The sequence below is a fragment of the Anastrepha obliqua genome, chromosome 4 (assembly GCF_027943255.1).
Source record: "Anastrepha obliqua isolate idAnaObli1 chromosome 4, idAnaObli1_1.0, whole genome shotgun sequence".
NCBI classification, from domain to species: domain Eukaryota; kingdom Metazoa; phylum Arthropoda; class Insecta; order Diptera; family Tephritidae; genus Anastrepha; species Anastrepha obliqua.
Genome location: NC_072895.1, coordinates 123,498,028 through 123,519,614, shown reverse-complemented (window position 1 = coordinate 123,519,614; position 21,587 = coordinate 123,498,028). Strand labels below are relative to the sequence as shown.

Genomic DNA, 21,587 nt, shown 5'->3' with positions numbered 1-21,587 from the left:
TGAAGCAGTAAAAAGAAGCAGCAGTAAGCACATCTTGCGACTATTAGAGCACAAAAACCATGAGATGAGACTGATACCGGAAATGGAACTTAAACTAAGAAGACTAAAGCGCAAAACACCCACAGATCTTGCTCGTACTGTAATATAAAATAAAATAAAATTATAGAAAACTATGTATTAGTAAAATTGTAACTAAATACCACCAAAGACAATAATGTTCTCTTTCAAAGGGAAGGGACATTTTAATTCCAAACCCTAACACCAATTACTTATTGTTAATATTAACAGATCGTAATTTATAATGGAAAAAAAAATATAAAAAAAATAAAAAAAAATATGAGCGTTGAATATTTTCGATAATAATGGACAATACGGAACCACCCAACGACTATCAACTTCAACTTCCTTGTTATGCATTCTAATAGTTGCCGTTTTGCCATTATCATTAGGTGATCTACGTCGATACAACGGATATCCGTCATTGCCCGTTATTGTGTCTGAAGTAAATTGCCTTGGGTATCGTTTCGAACAATTTTCATCAATCATACATGGTGAATTCACATTTAGTTCACCGCACGGTCCATGTATCATGTTTTTAACGACAACTTGAAATAACTCAGGATCAGCAGTGAGATTAGGAATTTTAGCTGATATAAGGTTATCGATTTGATCCGTCTTGTGCATTTTCGTTCATATTCCGTGGGCTACCAATATACGAAGATGGCAATATAGTTAAACGTCCGATGTCATTAATATTAGCATCATTCGCTATCGCATCTTGCAAATGAATATATTGTTCAGATCTTAATTTTGCTTGCTTGAAACGAATAAAATTAAGACGTTCTGTTTCTATTTTGCCATACATATCAACGATGTACTGATGATATAGTTTACGACATCTCAAGATAAAATTATATCTTTTGTATTCTTGTGGACTTGTGTGGACGAACCATCAATCGATAAGAATAAAAATTCATGGCACTAACTTTTTTCTGTACATGTAGACCTGAAAATAAGTGGAAAATGTGACTTAAGAAATTTCTACAAATGATGAAATGTCAACACACTGGAAATACATAAGAATGCAATCTCTTAACTTGAAGGCGAGTTCCCAATTGGTCTATATCTGGAGTCCTTAGTTACCCAGCGAAAAGAAAAGTCCTCTTTTCATTAGCATTTATCAACAACTTACAATGGATACTCATGTGGTTCAAACACATCCTAGGGTTATCCAGGTCCACGTGTTGGTCTTTATCTCGAGACCCTAGTTACGGAGTGGCATTAAAAATACTCTATACTATAGCAATCATCAGCAGCTTCCATTTGCTACCCATATCGTACAAACACATCCTAGGGTTACCCGGGTCCACGTTTTGGCCTATTTCTCGAGACCCTGGCATCCGATTCTTAAAATTGGTTAAAATCGGTTGAGCCATTCTCCGTAAAGTTCATCACAACGCGAAAAACGGCTGAATTTTCATATATATAGATTGTAAAATCCCTGAAAATTTGCGAGCGGCGGAAGGTATGTGGAGCCGAACCGCAATACAAGCTCAATCACGGGGACTGTCAATACTAAGTCGTCCAGTCAGTGGGAGGTAAGTCCCTAGCTGAAGTCAGCCAGATTACTAGGTGGAGAACTTTTTGATATTAATCCCATTTGTAGTAGGAAATTAATCGAGCCAGAAGAAAATGCGTAGTTTCAGTGGAGCACCTTATGGTCGGATATTTGTGTGAGTTTTATGCCAAGAGATCATTATGCTGGGATATTCGAGACTCGATCTACTCGCAATGCTCTCTACAGGTAAAGACACAAAATGGAAGTGAGCGAGAGAGATACCAAAATTAGCCAATCAGCTAGGCAATATGACTGTTTGGTTAATCAGAGTTATAACAGGGAGTTGGTGAGCTACAGTCAGCAGACGAATTCTTCGATTGAATAAATTTTCCGTTTAGTTTTCATATTCTTAAATTTCAAATAATTTGTAATAAATACTTTTTGCTGTAAGGTGAATGTTTAAATAACTATAGAATGGAGGATGTTTGCGTACTACATTAATATGAGATGTTTAACCTTTATTGAATTTATTGAGTACAAATAAAATTTAATTTTTTGATTCACAGAATAATTGAATGAAGAAGTTGTGTAACGTTCTCCATGCAGTCCCACATATTTTGATTTGATGTTCACCACTAATGGTGAATATGTTATATGGACCAGCTTTCCTTTGTGTAGGGAATGTATAAAGCGATATCTTGCGTGTAGCACAAAACAGGAACTGTTACTTTTCGGCAAAGTCTACAAAATATTTACTTATCTTATGATTCTAATGTTGAATTCAAATTTTATTGCAATAAAATATTTCATGCCATGCAATAAAATATTTCAACCTCCATACCAGACTTCTGAAAATGGTCGAATCGCACTAATGCCAAGTTATTGTAGTGATACCATCTGTTGTAGGTATTGTAGCGTGCTTTGCAAGTCGTTTATGACTTTATTATTTTTTACATTTTTCTTTTGAGACCAATAAAATGTGTGGCTATCTCGTTAATGATAATTATCATAAACACGACGAGTGTTGACTTTTATAGCCTTTATAGCTTAGCTTCCATTTGTCGTCATTTCACCTTGAATAGCAGACGCGAAGACAAGGAATGCGATTGAGTGAAGTTTTCTTGCAGTGAAGCCTGAACGGTAATAGTTAAAAGTTCGAATAGTTAAGTGTTAAGTTTTGATATAAATTAAATTTGCCATTATTCTGCAATTTAAAAAAGTCAAATATTTGAATATATTTCGGAAACCCGCTTTTAACAGTGAAATTCATGGCATCTGAAGTCTCCACTGGTGCTTCAAATAGGTCCTAAATTCAACTCCCAAGTTTCAAGTGAGACGCAGTGACCCCTGAAAAAAGTTGAAAAACCCATTTGGGGGCCAATAGAAAGCTTTACTCTACATGCATTAAAAATCTCCCATTACTGCTTTTACAAAATTAAATGAGTGCTCAAATGGTTTGAAAAAAATGTATATCCCTTTAAAAATAATAAGAAGTACAAAAGTAAAACAAATAGAAAAAATAATTTAAGTGAAGTGAATTTGGTGCTTTCAGTGGCTCGTTAAAAGCTCGCGACTATTTTTGGTGAATCAATTATGGCAAATTATCAAAAAAATTAAAACTGATAAGGCTATTAACAAGTTTCCTGAAGTGCGTAGTAATCATTTAATCATTAACCCTGCAGTAGACGCATAGCCAAATGTGACACGATTAGTCACGCGATGGTATATTGTACCAAAAAGAGTAATGGATTTTCCACCGATTTTATAAAATTTGTTACTTTTTAGATTTGACAAATTCTGTAAACAATTTTTCTATTTTTAGTCCAAATTTCAAGCAACTAAATGGGTATCCCTAACAATACATACTGTCACAGTTGTAAACAACCGGAGAAAAAGAAACAACCTTCCATTTCCTCTGTGAATGCCCTGCCCTATGGAAAGACAGAATGCTAACCGTGGGCCAACCGCTGTGCGAGAGTCTCGAACAACTGTCTGGCTTAGACGCCAACAACCGAATAAGGTTCTTAAACCGCACAGACTGGATATAATCATGCTGTAAATAACCGTTAGACAAGGTGGTAACAAGGATGTGGCAACAAAATGGCGCGGAAGCGCTAGTTGGATTCTGGAAGAATCACCACTTTAGCCAACCAACCAACTTCAAATTTTTGCTTTTAAACAATAAGCAATTTTAATAATATCTTAATCTAATAAACCGGCGATCTTGAGCAGCTCGAGAAGGTGATGTCGACACAAACCTATTACCTACGCACCACATAACGTGTAAACATTGGGTTATATATATTTTTTTCTATTTTTTTGCCTGGTGGCTTAAAAGGTTATGTTATCATCGATAATGATATTTTTTACATAATAGAAAAAGAAGAAAAGCGTGTTAGTGTCTAGTTATTACCATCTTTTATTTATATTTAGATGTATATAATATATGTATGTAATATTTATATGTAGAATGTACATATGTACCTATATGTATGATACAATATATAATGACACGGAATATTCATGTATGTATATTCTTCTTCTTCTTAATTGGCGCTATAACCGCTTACGCGATTTTGGCCGAGTTTAACAAAGCGCGCCAGTCGTTTCTTTCTCGTGCTAACCGGCGCCAGTTGGACACACCAAGTGAAGCCAAGTCCTTCTCCACCTGATCTTTCCAACGCAGTGGAGGCCGCCCTCTTCCTCTGCTACCACCAGCTGGTACCGCATCGAATACTTTCAAAGCCGGAGCGTTTGTATCCATTCGGACGACATGACCCAGCCAACGTAGCCGTTGGATCTTTATTCGCTGCGCTATGTCTATGTCGTCGTAAAGCTCATACAGCTCATCGTTCCATCGTCTGCGATATTCGCCGTTGCCAACGTGCAAAGGTCCAAAAATCTTACGCAGAATCTTTCTCTCGAACACTCCAAGCGTCGCTTCATCGGATGTTGTCATCGTCCAAGCTTCTGCGCCATACGTTAGGACGGGCATGATGAGAGTCTTGTAGAGTGTTAGTTTTGTTCGTCGAGAGAGGACTTTACTACTCAGTTGCCTACTTAGTCCAAAGTAGCACTTGTTGGCAAGAGAGATTTTACGTTGGATTTCAAGGCTGACATTGTTATCGGTGTTAATGCTGGTTCCTAAATAGACGAAGTCTTTTACAACCTCGAAATTATAACTGTCTACAGTCACGTGGGTGCCGATACGCGAGTGCGCCGACTGTTTGTTTGAAGACAGGAGGTACTTCGTTTTGTCCTCGTTCACCACCAAACCCATTCGCTTTGCCTCTTTATCCAGTTTGGAGAAGGCAGAACTAACAGCGCGGTTGTTAAGGCCGATGATGTCAATATCATCGGCATACGCCAACAATTGTACGCTCTTATAAAAAATTGTGCCTGAGCGATTAAGTTCTGCGGCTCGTACGATGCTCTCCAACATCAGGTTAAAGAAGTCACACGACAGCGAGTCACCCTGTCTGAAACCCCGTTTGGTATCAAACGGCTCGGAGAGGTCCTTCCCAATTCTGACGGCGCTACTGGTGTTGAGCAACGTCATCTTACATAGCCGTATTAGTTTTGCGGGGATACCAAATTCAGACATCGCGGCATACAGGTAACTCCTTTCCGTACTGTCGAATGCAGCTTTGAAATCGACGAAAAGATGGTGTGTGTCGATTCTCCTTTCATGGGTCTTTTCCAAGATTTGGCGTATTGAGAATATTTGGTCGATGGTAGACTTTCCAGGTCTGAAGCCACACTGATAAGGTCCAATCAGTTGGTTGACGGTGGGCTTCAGCCTTTCACACAATACGCTCGCTAGAACCTTATAGGCGATATTTAGAAGACTAATCCCGCGGTAATTGGCACAAATTGCAGGATCGCCCTTCTTATGGATTGGGCAGAGCATACTTAAATTCCAATCGGCAGGCATGCTTTCATCCGACCATATTTTGCATAGAAGCTGATGCATGCACCTTACCAGCTCCTCGCCGCCATGTTTGAATAGCTCAGCCGGCAGTCCGTTGGCGCCCGCGGCTTTGTTGTTCTTTAGCCGTGCTATTGCTATTCTCACCTCGTCATGGTCGGGTAACGGAACTACAATTCCGTCGTCATCGATTGGGGTATCGGGATCTTCACATTCTCTATGACATGCGCAGCTGTATGTATATATATATGTATGATGACACGGAATTGTCCTTACCTCCTCCCGGCTGGCACGTCCTGTGAAATTAAATTTTAAAATTAAGACGAAAGTAACCTCACCGAACAGTGTTTAACACAGTAAATGTTTTAACTGTTCGGCGGAGAAATGCCGAGGTTAACGACCTTAACGTTGCAGCGACTGGAACCGGTGGTTTGCAACAGTTGGAACGGTAGGCACAGTTAACATTAGGGTGGCCAAATAGGGTGGCCATTTATTAGAATTTGGGGTGTGACCTAAACAGGTTCTTTGTAAAGGCCTACCTCTTGTGAGACGTGGAATAGAGTTGTTGTGCTGAAGAATATCTCTGCCAAGATTGTTGGGATGCATTGATAGCCTGTAAGCATATTTTTGCTATATATTTTTAATTCTCAACAAATGTGAGCTAACTAAGCGTCTCTATTCAAGTGAACCAACATATAAGGCGCAGTATTACAGCTCCTGAATGCCTTCAGGCAGAAGTATTGGCAATGGGGAAGCTTGTAGGCTACTAATCGCAGACTTCTCTCTTAACGACAATATCGCCATTCTTTCAGATAGCCAAGCTGCAATCCGGGCACTGGATTCGGCTATAACAACCCCTAAACTAGGGGAACAAAGCAGAAATAGTCCACCTTGTTATGGTTACCACCTTGAGCGAAAACTCAGGACATCGGAACTTTGATGAGAACAAAAAAGCAGACGAACTGGCAAGATAGGGATCTATCATCAATAATATTCTTTCAAAATCGGAATTTACACCTTTGGGTGTAAACAAATGGCAACATTGATAAATATGAAACTGAAGACTCACGGCAGTGATAACTGGCTTCTGACCTATAGGAGAGGGATATCCATTTTATCCCTTGCAATATATTTTGTCATAGTTGTAGTCTACCGGAGAAAAAGGAAACTATCTTCCACTTCCTATGTGAATGCCCTACCTTATGAAAGGCGAGGTTGTTAGCCCTTGGTAAACCACTTTTTGAAAACCGCGAAGAGCCGGTTGGTATAACGTAAACAACCTTATAAGGTTCCTCAGTCGCACAGACTGTATATAATCGGGAGGAAATAACCGTATAACAAGATGGGAAGGAATAACCGCTGGAGGGAATAACCGTACAAGGCGCAGTTTCAAGCCAGCTCCGTACAACGAATGGTTTTTTGTGCCGGGCTTTTCCATGGCAGAAATACATTCAGTGGCTTGCCCTTGTTTTCCGAGGGGCAACCGCTATTAGAAATAAAACGTTTTCTATCATTTCAAGTTTCATGCCCGGGGGTTCGAAACTGGTAATCACGCTTCACCACATTCGGCTATTGCGGTTGCGTAGTTTTATAGCCACTTGAATTTTAGTACAACAATAAGCAAGTCCCATGTGACTGATTTTGGCATTGCGAGGCTGGTAGACTTTGCAATAAAAAACATTTTCAGTGTCATGTGGGAACGCTCAAAAATCTGCTTATTTTTATTACTCCTGTTAAAGTTTCGGCATCTTAGAGGAGCTTAGAACTAGAACACTTTTCTATTTGTTCCATTATGATAGGGATTTTATTTGTTTTCATTAAATAAAAAAATTGTATTGTTGCTATTGTTAATTCTTCTTTTTAGAGCATTGAGTGGACCTTATACAAATTCCGCGCCGCCTTCCCCGAAAAAAAATTCTGGGTACGCCCCTGCAGTTCAGTAGCCTTTTGTTATTTGTTTACATACAAAAATATTGAAACAACAATTTGTTTTTTCGAGAGCCGTAAATTCAGAAGCAACCCCTTGTGTTGATGGACTTGTGAGACACGTTGCTTATCATATCTGTAGATATGTATGTATGTACGTATGCGCACTCATCACTTAAAGATCGATACAAAGCATGTGTCCAAATATTACGGAGCAAATAAATTTCTAGATGCTTCGCAGATAAGATCAGCCTCGCAAACTAAATCGTCTACGACAGCCGCCTTACCTAAGTATTTGATACGAATACTTGTACGAGGGTCGTTTAAAAAGTCCGTACAAAACTAAAAACTAGTTAATTGTTTGGGGTAAACCATTTTATTTTTCTTTTAGGCTTACACACCTTGTTCAATGCTGTTGCTGATCCCTTCCGAAAAATAGGATTTATTATATTTGCCAAATGCCCCCCGCGCGCGTGCTTACAGTCGTCGGTTCTTGTGGTGAAATTTTCTATGACACTTAGGCGCAATTGGGGTTCTGCAGTCGCGAAATTGCGCGCACACGGAGTGCGTTCTAAAAGATGCGCAAAAGTTGCTTGATATAAATTCTTCTTCGATGCTTTCCCTTACATCAGCGAAATGTACGACCGAAAATATTCACAATTTTGCGAAATGTACATACATACATAGTTTTCGTGTTTTTTAGCGGCTGCTGTAGTCGAATAAGTTGGTGTTTGACTACCATTCGGCAGTTCCTTCTAATAGCGGTCGCTCCTGTGCAAGCAATGGCAAATATTCGGCGTGAATTTCTGCCATGAAGAAGCTCTTCATAAAAAACCATGGAACCATCTGTGGAAAATCATCAATACACACCATAAATAGGAGGAGGACGCACACCAACTCCACATTCTTTCGAAGTCTTTAGTTTTCTTAATAAATTTTAGATTTTCTGTCTGCTCCGCCTTTTCACCATAGTCGTAGAAGGTGGTTACGATGATTTCTATGTATGGGATGATGGTAAAATCGATCCAGAAACGGGCGAGCCTACGCCGCCAAGTAATTGGGTGAGTTGTAGTATGTTCACTTATCGAATGCTCACTGTACTCAGTTGAATGCATAAATATTATTACAAACACATTGTAGCACTTGACTACAATATTCACATAAACAATGTGCAAGCACTTGTGGTAACACGATCCCTTGGACATTGCCCTGCATGGACATTACCGCATCGGCATATTTGATATGCGCCGACGGTTCAACAACCAAGTGAACATATTACCTCCTCCCCGCCGTTACGAGCCGCGTCAGCCCTTAGACGTTCTTATGTAAACAATACATAAAGAATTATACATAAGCTGACCGCGCCTCTGCCGGCGTCCCTGACAGCGCAGCCACGCTGTCTTTAGCTGTAAGAACCAGATTGTAATAACTAAAAATTCAATCAATAAATGACACTCGTAGTGACGAGTCAAGCAAACGGAACATTTCTGATTATTTAACAATACATGGCGACCGTGACAAAGTCCTGGAGTCAAGCAGCAGGAGGAAAGAAAGCTATGCCAACAACATATACAAAGTATTGAAGCAGCTGGACGCTGGACAACTTTACATCGCAAAAAGGCAAAGAGCAGGAACAGCGTTGGAAACTAACTTGTCTGAGTGAGTAGAGGTTCAAATGAATGCAGTAATTAAAAAGAAAAAAAAGCCGGAAGAAGCGGCATACGAGTACGCCTCCAAAAGAGGAAGGCGGAAATTCTCAAACTATTGTTTGCCACCAACCCACCATTACGTTGGGAGGCAACAATAGCACTACAAGCCGAGCTAGATCAGATTGATCAAGCCCAGAAGGCAAACCATAAGCATTCAACCTCTACCACCACACAAAGACATATAAAAATAATTGATAAAACTATTCCCAAATTAAACCAGCCAGGAGCAATGAAAGCCCAGCTCAGTAAACCAGCCAAGAAGTGCCCAACCGACTGCGAGGGACCATTGGACAGTGCGTTCTGCCAATACACGTGCAAGCACTGCACGGCAGCGGATCCGAACACCAAGATGAACAACAACTAGAAACATCAAACGCGAGAGGCACCCCGCCGCTTGCGTCAACGAGGGAGCGCCAGCGTGCCAGATCCGGCGAAGACCAGCTGGTGCAGATGGACGATCAACAGCAGCAGAATTTAGATATATTTATATAATACAAAAAAATATTGTAATTAATTTAAGACAAATATTGTAAGCGGAAGCGATAACTGCATTGCCCGCTAGAGTATGGCCAGTGAAGCCATACAAACCACTAGGTAGGAGATCGCTGTTGATCGAATCAGGAAAAATTAATTAAATTAAAATTGACTCCTAAATGAACATTAACGTTAGAAATAACAAAACTAAAATATATGAGCAGAAACAGTATAAGTAAATTTGATGATATATATATAATAACACCCAGAATGGGGTTAATTGATACCAAAACAGTGGACTCCACTGCAAATGTAATAAATAAAATAGAATCGTCAAATACTGATATGAAAATGACAAACATATTGTTACTGATAATCGTTATTATTATGTGTGCATATATTATTTACAAAGCCTACATCCTACATAATAAATGTATAAAAAAGAGAGCCTTAAGCCAAGCTAACGATCTTGATAAGATCTGAAAATAATATACAAACACACACGATTCTCATGGTAATGTGTTTATATATACAAAAAAAAACTTTTATATATATACATATATATAATGAATCCCAGGCATGGAATGGGAGCAACTAACCCTAAATATCCGTGAACTAAAAGAAAAATTTGATAAATCTTACAAATGTGTAAGCCAGAATAGGTCAATACAAAAGGATACTTTAAATAAACATGCGAAAATTCTTGTAGAAACATTTAATGACGCAAGAATATTAGTGCATGACAATAGACGCATAATAAATAAAACTAACTGGTCAAAAATATCAAAATTGTTGATCAAATTACGTTTAAATTTATATAACGTCAAAGAAAAGTATCAGCTAGATATTTTCATTCCAACAGTGTTAAATTCACCATTAACACTACATGGAGAAGAAGATCAGAAATCAGTTGAAACAGATTTAGATTCAGATCCTGAATCAAACGAAGAAACTGACATAAAAGAAAACGACCTAAAAGATCTTACTATTCCTGCACAAATCACTTTATCTGAAGAAGATAATGAGATAGAACAGGAAGAAGGATTGAATTCTAGCACAAGCTCAGCAGACACAGAAGAATACATCATGACAGACGTAAACGCCCAAAGGGCATACATAAAGGACATATCGAATGCCATTCCAGAATTCAATGGACAGAAAATACATCTTCAAAGATTTGTAACAGCTTTGAAGTTAATAAATCTGACAAAAGGCACATTCGAAGAAATAGCTGTTGAGGTCATTAAGTCAAAAATTGTTGGCTCAACTCTATACAAAGTCCAAAATGAAACGACAATTAATGCAATAATCAAAAAATTGCAAGATACTATAGTTGCTGAAACATCCGACGTAGTAAAAGCCAAATTGTCTAAAACAATGCAAAAAGGGAAAACTGCCGAAAAATTTACGACAGAAATTGACAATTTACGAAAGCTTTTGGAAGCTTCGTATATTGACGAAGGCCTATCAGCCGAACATGCTGACAAATTCAGCACTAAAGAAGCCATTAACACAATGGTTAAAAATTGCGAACACGGAAAGTTAAAAACAATCCTCGAGGCAGGCAATTTCAAAACAATGGATGAAGCCGTCACAAAGTATATACAATGTAGTACCGAAATGACAGGCAATCCCAATTCAATATTGCTAGCCCAAAGGGGCCGTGGTAATTATAACAACAGGAATAATTATCGCGGTAGAGGCAATGGTAGAGGCAATGGTCGAGGTTATTATAATAATAATAATTATAATAACAACAACCGCAATAATGGCCAGAATAATAATTACCAATATAATAATTATAGAGGTAATAATAGAGGAAACAACAGAGTCAACCATAGAGGAAATAACCACCAAAATGGAGGTTATAACCAAAACAGTTACAATAATGTAAGGGTGACCCAAAACGCTTCGGGAAACTCCCAACAGCCTTTAGATACTCAGCAGTAAATAATAAAATTCATACCATCAATCTCAGCCAAAACATATACGTAACCTTCACAAATATAAACACAGGGAAAGAACTAGTATTCTTGATAGACACAGGTGCAGATATATCTAGATTAAAAGAAAATTCAGATGTTTTTCAATACATTCAAACTGATCATATAATAAATATACAGGGAATAAGTCAAGAAGTAACCAAATCTAAAGGACTTACTTCCATTGAAATCCAAACCACAAATTACATAATCCCCCACGATTTTCACATTGTAAATTTACAATTCGCTATTCCATGTGATGGAATACTAGGAATAGATTTCATTAAAAAATACAACTGTCAATTAGATTTCAAGCCGTCTGAAGACTGGCTTATAATCAGACCAACTAACTTAAAATACCCAATTTATGTTCCGATAACATACAGTTCTGGCAACAATTCAATAGTTCTGCCAGCAAGATCACAAGTGATCCGAAAAATTACAATAAACTCAGTAGAAGACAGTGTATTTATTCCAAACCAAGAAATTCTGCATGGTATCTACATAGCAAATACCATAGCAACAACCCAAAATGCATTCATAAGAATGCTTAATACAACAAATGAAGATCAGTTAATCAACATAAATAAATTAGAATATGAACCACTTTCAAGCTACGAAGTAGTTAAAACAATTCCAGAGAATAGAGAGAAATCTGTACTAAAACAGCTATCAAAGAATTTCCCACCACAATTTCATAATCAACTAACAACAATCTGTAAACAATACAGCGATGTATTCGGACTAGAAATCGAACCAATAACCACAAATAATTTTTATAAACAAAAACTGAGATTGAAGGATGATGAAGAAATATACATTAAAAATTATAGAAATCCTCACAGTCACAAAGACGAAATTCAGAAACAAGTCCAAAAACTAATTGACGACAAAATAGTCGAACCATCTGTATCTGCTTATAATAGCCCTTTGTTATTAGTACCCAAAAAGTCACTTCCAAATTCGGAAACAAAAAAATGGCGATTAGTAATTGACTATCGTCAAATTAATAAAAAACTGTTGTCTGATAAATTTCCGCTCCCTAGAATTGATGATATTTTGGATCAACTAGGTAGAGCAAAGTACTTCTCATGCCTGGACTTAACGTCAGGTTTTCATCAAATTGAACTTGAAGAAAAATCAAGAGATATTACTTCTTTTTCAACAAACAATGGTTCATATCGCTTCACGCGATTACCATTCGGTTTAAAAATAGCGCCAAATTCGTTTCAGAGAATGATGACTATAGCTTTCTCTGGACTTGAACCTTCACAAGCATTCCTTTATATGGATGACTTAATAGTCATTGGTTGTTCTGAAAAACAGATGCTCAAAAACTTAACCGATGTTTTTGACAAATGTAGACAACACAATCTAAAGTTACATCCCGAAAAATGCTCATTTTTCATGCATGAAGTCACTTTCCTAGGACATAAATGCACAGACAAAGGAATCTTGCCCGACGACAAAAAATACGACGTCATCCAAAATTATCCAGTCCCACACGATGCGGACAGCGCTAGAAGATTTGTTGCATTTTGTAACTATTACAGAAGATTCATAAAAAATTTTGCTGATTATTCCCGTCACATAACGAGGCTATGTAAAAAGAATGTAAAATTCGAATGGACAGCTAATTGCCAAAACGCCTTCGAATATCTAAAATCAGCACTAATGAATCCAACACTCCTACAATACCCAGATTTCAGCAAAGAATTCTGTATTATCACAGATGCTAGTAAGCAAGCATGTGGAGCAGTTCTAACTCAGAACAAAAACGGACTCCAACTCCCAGTTGCATACGCATCAAGAGCATTCACAAAAGGTGAAAGCAACAAAAGCACAACAGAACAGGAATTAGCAGCTATTCATTGGGCAATAATATATTTCAGACCATATATTTATGGTAGACACTTCACTGTCAAAACAGATCACAGAGCACTTACTTACCTATTCTCAATGGTAAATCCAAGTTCGAAACTTACTCGTATGAGACTTGAATTAGAGGAATATAATTTCACAGTAGAATATCTAAAGGGCAAAGATAATTTTGTAGCCGATGCGCTATCAAGAATTACAATAAAGGACTTAAAAAACATACAAATAAGTAATAAAATTCTGAAAGTCACTACCAGAAATCAAAGTAAACAGTTAAATTCCTGCGCAGGAAAAGAAAAAGAAAAAGAGGATTTGCGAAAGCAAACTCTAAATGCTTCTCAGCCCAACGTATACGAAGTCATTGCAAATGACGAGGTACGAAAAGTAGTGACCTTGCGAATAACAGACTCTCTATGCTTACTAAAACATGGAAATAAAGTTATAGCAAGAATTGATGTTAGCAATATGTACACCAATGAAATTCTTGACTTAGGTCAGTTCTTTCAAAGGCTTGAAACGGAAGCCGGTATACTTAATATTAGCCAACTCAAAGTGGCACCGAGCGAAAAGATCTTTGAACTAATTTCAATAGATACTTTTAAAAAAATGGGCAATGAAATATTGAAATCTTTAAGAGTAGCGCTACTCCAGCCGGTGACCCTAATACAAAAAGATAAAGAAAAAGAAGCAATACTGTTTACATTCCATGATGATCCAATACAAGGAGGTCATACAGGAATAGCTAGAACAATAGCTAAAATAAAAAGACACTACTATTGGAAAAATATGACTCGTCATATCAAAGAGTATATACGTAGATGTCCCAAATGCCAAATGTCAAAGACGACATTACACACAAAGACCCCAATGACTCTAACTGAAACTCCAATATATGCTTTCGACAGAGTGATAGTAGATACAATTGGTCCATTACCACGCACGGAAAATGGAAATGAATACGCAGTCACTTTAATATGTGATCTGACAAAGTACTTAGTAGCAATTCCAGTTGCAAACAAAAGTGCAACAACTGTCGCAAAAGCTATATTCGAATCTTTTATTCTGAAGTACGGTCCAATGAAGACGTTCATTACGGACATGGGAACAGAATATAAAAATTCAATTATATCTGACTTGTGCAAATACTTAAAGATAGACAACATAACGTCTACTGCACACCACCACCAGACCGTTGGAACAGTAGAAAGAAGCCACAGAACATTCAATGAATATATCCGTTCTTACATATCTGTTGACAAAACAGATTGGGACTTATGGCTACAATATTTCGTATACTGTTTCAACACGACACCCTCTATGGCACATAATTATTGTCCATATGAGCTAGTTTTCGGCAAACAGAGTAACTTGCCAAAATATTTTACAAATATAGATAAAATAGAACCTATTTATAATATAGATGATTACTCTAAAGAAGTTAAGTTTAGATTAGAATCAGCCTATAAAAGGGCTAGATTACTATTAGAAAAACATAAAAATAGAAATAAAGAATATTACGATAAAAATATTATAGATAGTAACATAAAAATAGATGACCTAGTTTTATTAAAAAATGAAACAGGTCATAAGCTAGATAAAACATATTTAGGCCCTTATACTGTAGTAAAAATAGAAGATAACGATAATATAATAATTAAAGACAGTAAAAATAAGAAACAAAAAGTACATAAAGATAGGTTAAAGATTTTCATTTCTTGATATATTAAATACATGTTACTTCACAATCAGTTGACTACTATTATAAAGTAAGGTATGGCCATACCTATAATAAGTAATTAATATAATTAATACCATACCTATAATAAGTAGTTAATATAATTAATACCATACCTATAATAAGTAATTAATGCTATATATATATATCATCAAATCTATTAATTAATTAGTATTAAAAGTCATAAAATGAAAAAAAATAAATATATATAAATTTTACACATAAGTAAGTAATAACACTAAGAAAATAACTTCATGTAATTACGTTATTTTTCTAAAGGAGGGAGATGTAGTATGTTCACTTATCGAATGCTCACTGTACTCAGTTGAATGCATAAATATTATTACAAACACATTGTAGCACTTGACTACAATATTCACATAAACAATGTGCAAGCACTTGTGGTAACACGATCCCTTGGACATTGCCCTGCATGGACATTACCGCATCGGCATATTTGATATGCGCCGACGGTTCAACAACCAAGTGAACATATTACCTCCTCCCCGCCGTTACGAGCCGCGTCAGCCCTTAGACGTTCTTATGTAAACAATACATAAAGAATTATACATAAGCTGACCGCGCCTCTGCCGGCGTCCCTGACAGCGCAGCCACGCTGTCTTTAGCTGTAAGAACCAGATTGTAATAACTAAAAATTCAATCAATAAATGACACTCGTAGTGACGAGTCAAGCAAACGGAACATTTCTGATTATTTAACAATACAGAGTAATCAGAGTAACTATTAATTGTTACTTTTATTTCTACCAACTCATCATTCTTTATTTTCTGCTTACAGATAGGGCTTTTTGGTGGTTCTTTGTGGACCTGGAATGAAGAACGCCAACAGTACTATTTACAACAGCCAAACAACCTGATTTTAATTACACCAACCCAATGGTACGAGCACATTTGATCGAGGTTTTGGAATTTTGGCTTGATCGTGGAGTGAACGGTTTGAAAATGGTACATATCCGGATGAGCCTATTATCATTGGAGATATACTTGACCGAATTTATACAAAGGATCAACCAGAAAATCTCGAAATATTATACGAATGGCGCAAAGTTTTAGACGAATATCAGCGAGCACATGGCGGTGACACCAGGAGAGGCACATCTAATGCGAAGATAATCAATGTAATAAAAGTTTTGTAAAGTAAATAAATCAACTATATTTTTCCATAGACCACAAATTGCCGAGGCTTATTCCCCCATTAATGTTTTGAGCGATTGTGTCAACAATGGCACTTATTTTGGTACTCAACTGCCAATGAATTTTAACTTTGTTCGATTAAGAGGAAGTACCACTGCAGAGGATGTTGAAAAATTCGCCAAAGAATGGATGGAAACCATATGGACGAAACATAAAATGGCTAACTGGGTAATAGGAAATAATGACAACAGTCGCCCAGCCACACGCATAGGAGTACCTAGGACAGATTTGATGACGATGATAGTGCATGCATTGCCCGGCACATCTGTTACCTATTAATATACGTAAGTGCTAATAATCACTTAAGGAAATCCCTGTCAGGAATCTGACTGATACAGACATCGACTGCACAATAAGTTGTGAGTTCCGGGACCCAGAGCGTACTCCAATGCAAAGGGACACTTCAAAGAATGCTGGCCTTAGCACTGGAAACTCCACTTGGCTACCCGTCAATCCTAACTACTCATATCTCAATGTATAGACTCAGCGAGGCGTGGCACGTAGCACCTTGAACATATACAAGGGAATGACCAGTTTGAAACAACGGAAGCATTCAAGGCGTTCAAAGAAGTTGGTGGATTTTCGTATGGAGCATTGAAGGAGCAAGTCTTTCAAGTTGTAAGGTTAGTTGAAGTGGAGATGTTTAAATTTCCCAATTGATTGAAATGACGTACCGTTTACTAGCTAACTTCGGTAGCCAAATAGAATATTTAGATGGCTTGGCGAATAAGACTATGGAGTACGTGCTGCTCACTTCCTATTCACCTCACAAATATGGGTAAGTGTTGCGAGCGTAGGCATTTTTGAAAAGTTTTAAAATGTTGTTTTGTTTTTACATTTCAGTGAGAAGGTCGATTTAAGCAAACGAATTTATTTGATGCCTCATGAAGCGGTAATGCTGCGGTGGGTTGCGTGAATGTGAATCGGAAGTTTCAGTTGACTGTTAAAATGAATTTTCTTATGTGATTTTAGTATAGTATAACCAGCATTTATAAGAATAATTTAAATTATTTTTTTGTTGAAAAAAATCCTTTTTCAAGGTCTTAAGAATATGTGAAAGCTTTAAGTTTTAGTTTAGTACTATTTTCTTTTGAAATCTTTCACAGGTCTGGCTTTCGGCGAGGTCAACAAAAATTCCTCTAAAAACTACAACAATACAATTTTTTGAAAGGAGGCTTCCCAAAACATAAATAATCTATGCTAGCATGAGCGTGTTTAAAGCCCGCGTGTCTGGCTTATTACGATTCGCAAAAAATTCATTTGAAATTCACATTTGGTAGTGCTCGGACATAAAAAGTAAATTTATTGAAAGAGTAATTTTTATAAAAAAAAAGAACAACTAGTTTCATCGTACAGAGCTAAAGAACTAGTAATGAGTAAGAAATTTAAAATAGTTATTGGAAGATGAAAAATTTACTGGCATTTAAGTAAATTAAGTGAATTAAAATCGCTCTGAAAGGGAAGTTGCCTAAGGGCGGAGCTGGTCATAGCGCTCAAAATTTGTGGTTCTTGCGTGCTTTTCGTGTTGTTTTACGTTTTACTGTTTTTCATTGTAATTTCGCTTAGAAAAATTAGCAGTCTATCTGATGTCTAACGATGGCGAAAATACAGAAAGTGAAGAAGACTGTGATGCCAATGACGAGAATGAAGACTCCGTAAACGACTCAACTTTTGAAAAAGAGACAACTCGACAGATGCATTAATTAATGCAATACATTTGAATATCCTGGAAGACTTTAAGCACATGCAACTTCAACTGCAACTCTTTCGTCAGAGGAAAAAACTGCAGCCCCTTCCGACCCAACTGGTCCAACTTCATACGGTGCTTCTCTTGCTCTTCGGTCTCAATCAAGCAAACGTCTACGAGAACCTCCCCTTGAGCTTAGATATGAGCATGGCGGAGCTGCTGTGCCAATGAGTAGTGTTTTTGTTGGTAATGCAAATGAACTAATAAATAATTCACCCAATCTCAAATGAATTAGTTAGAAGAAGAACCATTTGCGTCTACAAGCGGATGAGCTCGTGTTCCAAGTCCACAAGGAAGACGCCTTTTGATTGCTTCAAAGACAGACGAGTTTCTTTCCCTCACTTGTTTGAACACTTCATATACATTTTTTCGTGTTTAGCCTTGACCGAGAAAATGAATAAAGAAGAAGAATTTTGTAACGCGGAAAATTTTTATGGGTGGTGTTTTTTACTATATCAAATTAAATACAAACAATAAATGGAATAGAAACTGATTGAGCCAATTAAAATGCACTGTTATCTTTTCAATAAAGGCTTGAAAGAGCATAGAAAAGTCAGGCTTAACCAAGTTGTCCTGAAAACTAATTGTGCGTGCCTATATCGAAGTTGTGGTTGCACCCACTGTCCACGATTACCCTAAATTCTATTAAAACCTTCATTGTGACCGTCCTATTACGGGGGTTTACGTTGTACATCGGGTTCGGCAGTACAACAATAGCGCTGGCAACCGCACCTTATACTCTTGTTCTCATGTTCAGTGTTTCCATTATCCGACTAAAGTGTTACCATTATCCGACTTGGGTGCAACTTTTCAGAAATTAACTAAATTTGGCTACTCTTCAAAATTTCTGCTACATTTGCTCCATTTAAAGCTCATATTTATACCCTACTCTTGTACCAAAGGGTAATATAATTTTCTTCACATGACGATTCTGTGCAACCGCATAAAGCTCTAATTAGTGGTACTCTAGCCAAAACGACATAGCCGTAACCGTAACCATAGCCGCAACATTACAGAATTTTTCGATTAGTCGTGCCGCAAACATAAAATGTTGATACTGAAGAAGGAGTATTTTGTCATAAAAACATGGATAATTTTCCACTAAGTCAAGTATTCATCGTCGTCATTTCAAAAAAAAATGAGAAAAATCGTCAACTCCGCCGCACACACGGAACCGATTGCAAGTTGGATAAATATTTTTCGGTTGGTCAACTGCGCCACACATGCGTTAATCATTTGAAGTTTCAACCGATTATTTCAATTTCTTTACCGTTTGTGGCCTGCATTATAGAAATCGAGATGGGTAGAAACCAGATATCGGCAAAGCTTTCTCGTACGAGCAGTCAGTGGCGGATTAATCTAGTCAGAGGCCCAGGGCGGGTTAATTGAATGAGGCCCTTTTTAATGCAAAAAGATTTTGATTGATTTCAAATATGTCTGCCTAAGTATTTTTACATACTTATGCTTATTTGATTCAGATCTTATAATTGACGTTCGAGTTTGAATTACTGTTGACGTACTGTTGGAATAATAGTAAGTTTAGTTTTTCAAAAAACATGCAATAGAATTAAGAAATAATATATTTATTTACAAATATTTTATGATATGCAAGAATGTATGAACGTAAAAATGAAGGCATAAGACATATGTACATATATATTATATAATACTACGTAACTTGAACCTTATACTTATATTAAATTTTATGTTTTCGTGTCTTCATTTTACAGAACTCTTCAACAACTACAGTGAAATCAATTTCTTTTGAAACTTTTCTTTCAATCGAAAGCACAGACAGATTGACGAGTCGCTCTTGATTCATTGTAGATCGGATGTAATTTTTAATTAGTTTCACTTTAGAACAACTTCCCTCGCATGATGCATTCAAAATGCAAATGGTTAAGAAATACTGAAGTAAAGGGTCCGCCATATAACTTTACGGAATTAAAAATGCTATAAAAAAGAAACTACTCAATATTTTTCCAAACTGTTTTTTTTATTTTGATGTAAAATCCTTCCGGTTAACGATGAAACACAACTTCATTTATATGGCTGCCTCGGCTAGCCATGCACCATCCCATACGATCAGTCCAATTTTTCAACACATTTTCGATTGTATGCGGCTGTATTTCAGCTATGACATCGCGTATGTTGGTCTTCAGTGCATCAATTGTTGCTGGTTTGTTGGCATAACACTGGTCTTTGAGCAACAGCAATATTTTCGGGTGTACGGACGGTTTTTGGTCGGCCACGCGTACGTTTGTCAATAAGCAACCCAGTTTCTCTTACTTTTTTCGCAAAGTAACGCACATACATACGCTTCATTCGGAGCTTTTGTTCTCCCCATTGCCGTACGTAATTTTCGTACACATTCTGCAACATTACCATGATTTTCAAAGTAATGTCGCAATATTTCCCAGCGTTCTTTGACCGTATACACAACCATTTTCGTTCAGCGGAAGAATAAAACTAATTTTCTGTCAAATCAGATGACAGCTAAGTGTTACCATTCTTCAAATAATACCTAGTTCAAATCCGTAACGATAGATGGCAGACCCTGTATAAGCGATATGCAGAGCAAGGATTCAGTAAAGTCCCATGTTATTATGAATTGTAGGACTTCTTGGGCTGTTCATCTAGAAGCAGCGTCCGCACTCGTATCAGTAGAACGGATGTGCATGCGGTATCTTTTTATTTCTTGCAAAACCTGCTCTTTGTCAAATTCATTGTAAATTTCTACCAGATTACCCAGTGCTACAGCCAGAGCGCCATCTGAAGCTTTCATTATGAACTTTGTGTCAATTATTTGGAAAATATTGTTTATTTCTTTGATAGCCTTATATCGTTGCGACAATTCCTGTATAAATCGGTCTATGCATTCAAACATTGACCGCCGTATTTCATCTTGAATCGATAATTCAGCATCACGAGCTAGTTCACCCGCCACCCCGTTGTTTTACCTTCCTTCTTCCTCGTCTCTCGATGTTGATATTCATATCATTGCATTTTGTATGCCAAAAATTACAGCATTTTCTACAATTGCGCTTCGTGCGGGCACTAAATATTCATCCAGGGCTTTTATTTTGATAAGTCCTATTTCCAGAGTCATTTTTGGGGACTGTAAATATTTTTGAACCAAATTAACTTCCTCCAATATAGAGAACCAAAATTGTACATACGTAGGTCAAAAAGGTAAAATCGCAAATAGCTGGCAGTAGCAAGCTTGCTCCCGATCTTGTATCTAAATTTGCTTGTGAAGGATCTTATAAATTTTCGAGAACATTGATTATTATATATACATATATAATTGGTGCATACACCCTTTTTGGGTGTTTGGCCGAGCTCCTCCTTCTATTTTGTGGAATGCGCGTCTTGATGTTGTTCCACTAATGGAGGGACCTACAGTTTCAAGCTGACTCCGAACGGCACATATTTT

The 21,587-nt window shown here is 37.2% G+C and overlaps 1 pseudogene; it reads left to right on the top strand.

The window, feature by feature from the left end:
- Positions 1–1,817: 1,817 nt before the first annotated feature.
- LOC129244403 (maltase A2-like) lies at positions 1,818–17,578 on the top strand (annotated as a pseudogene).
- The last annotated feature ends 4,009 nt before the right edge of the window (positions 17,579–21,587 follow it).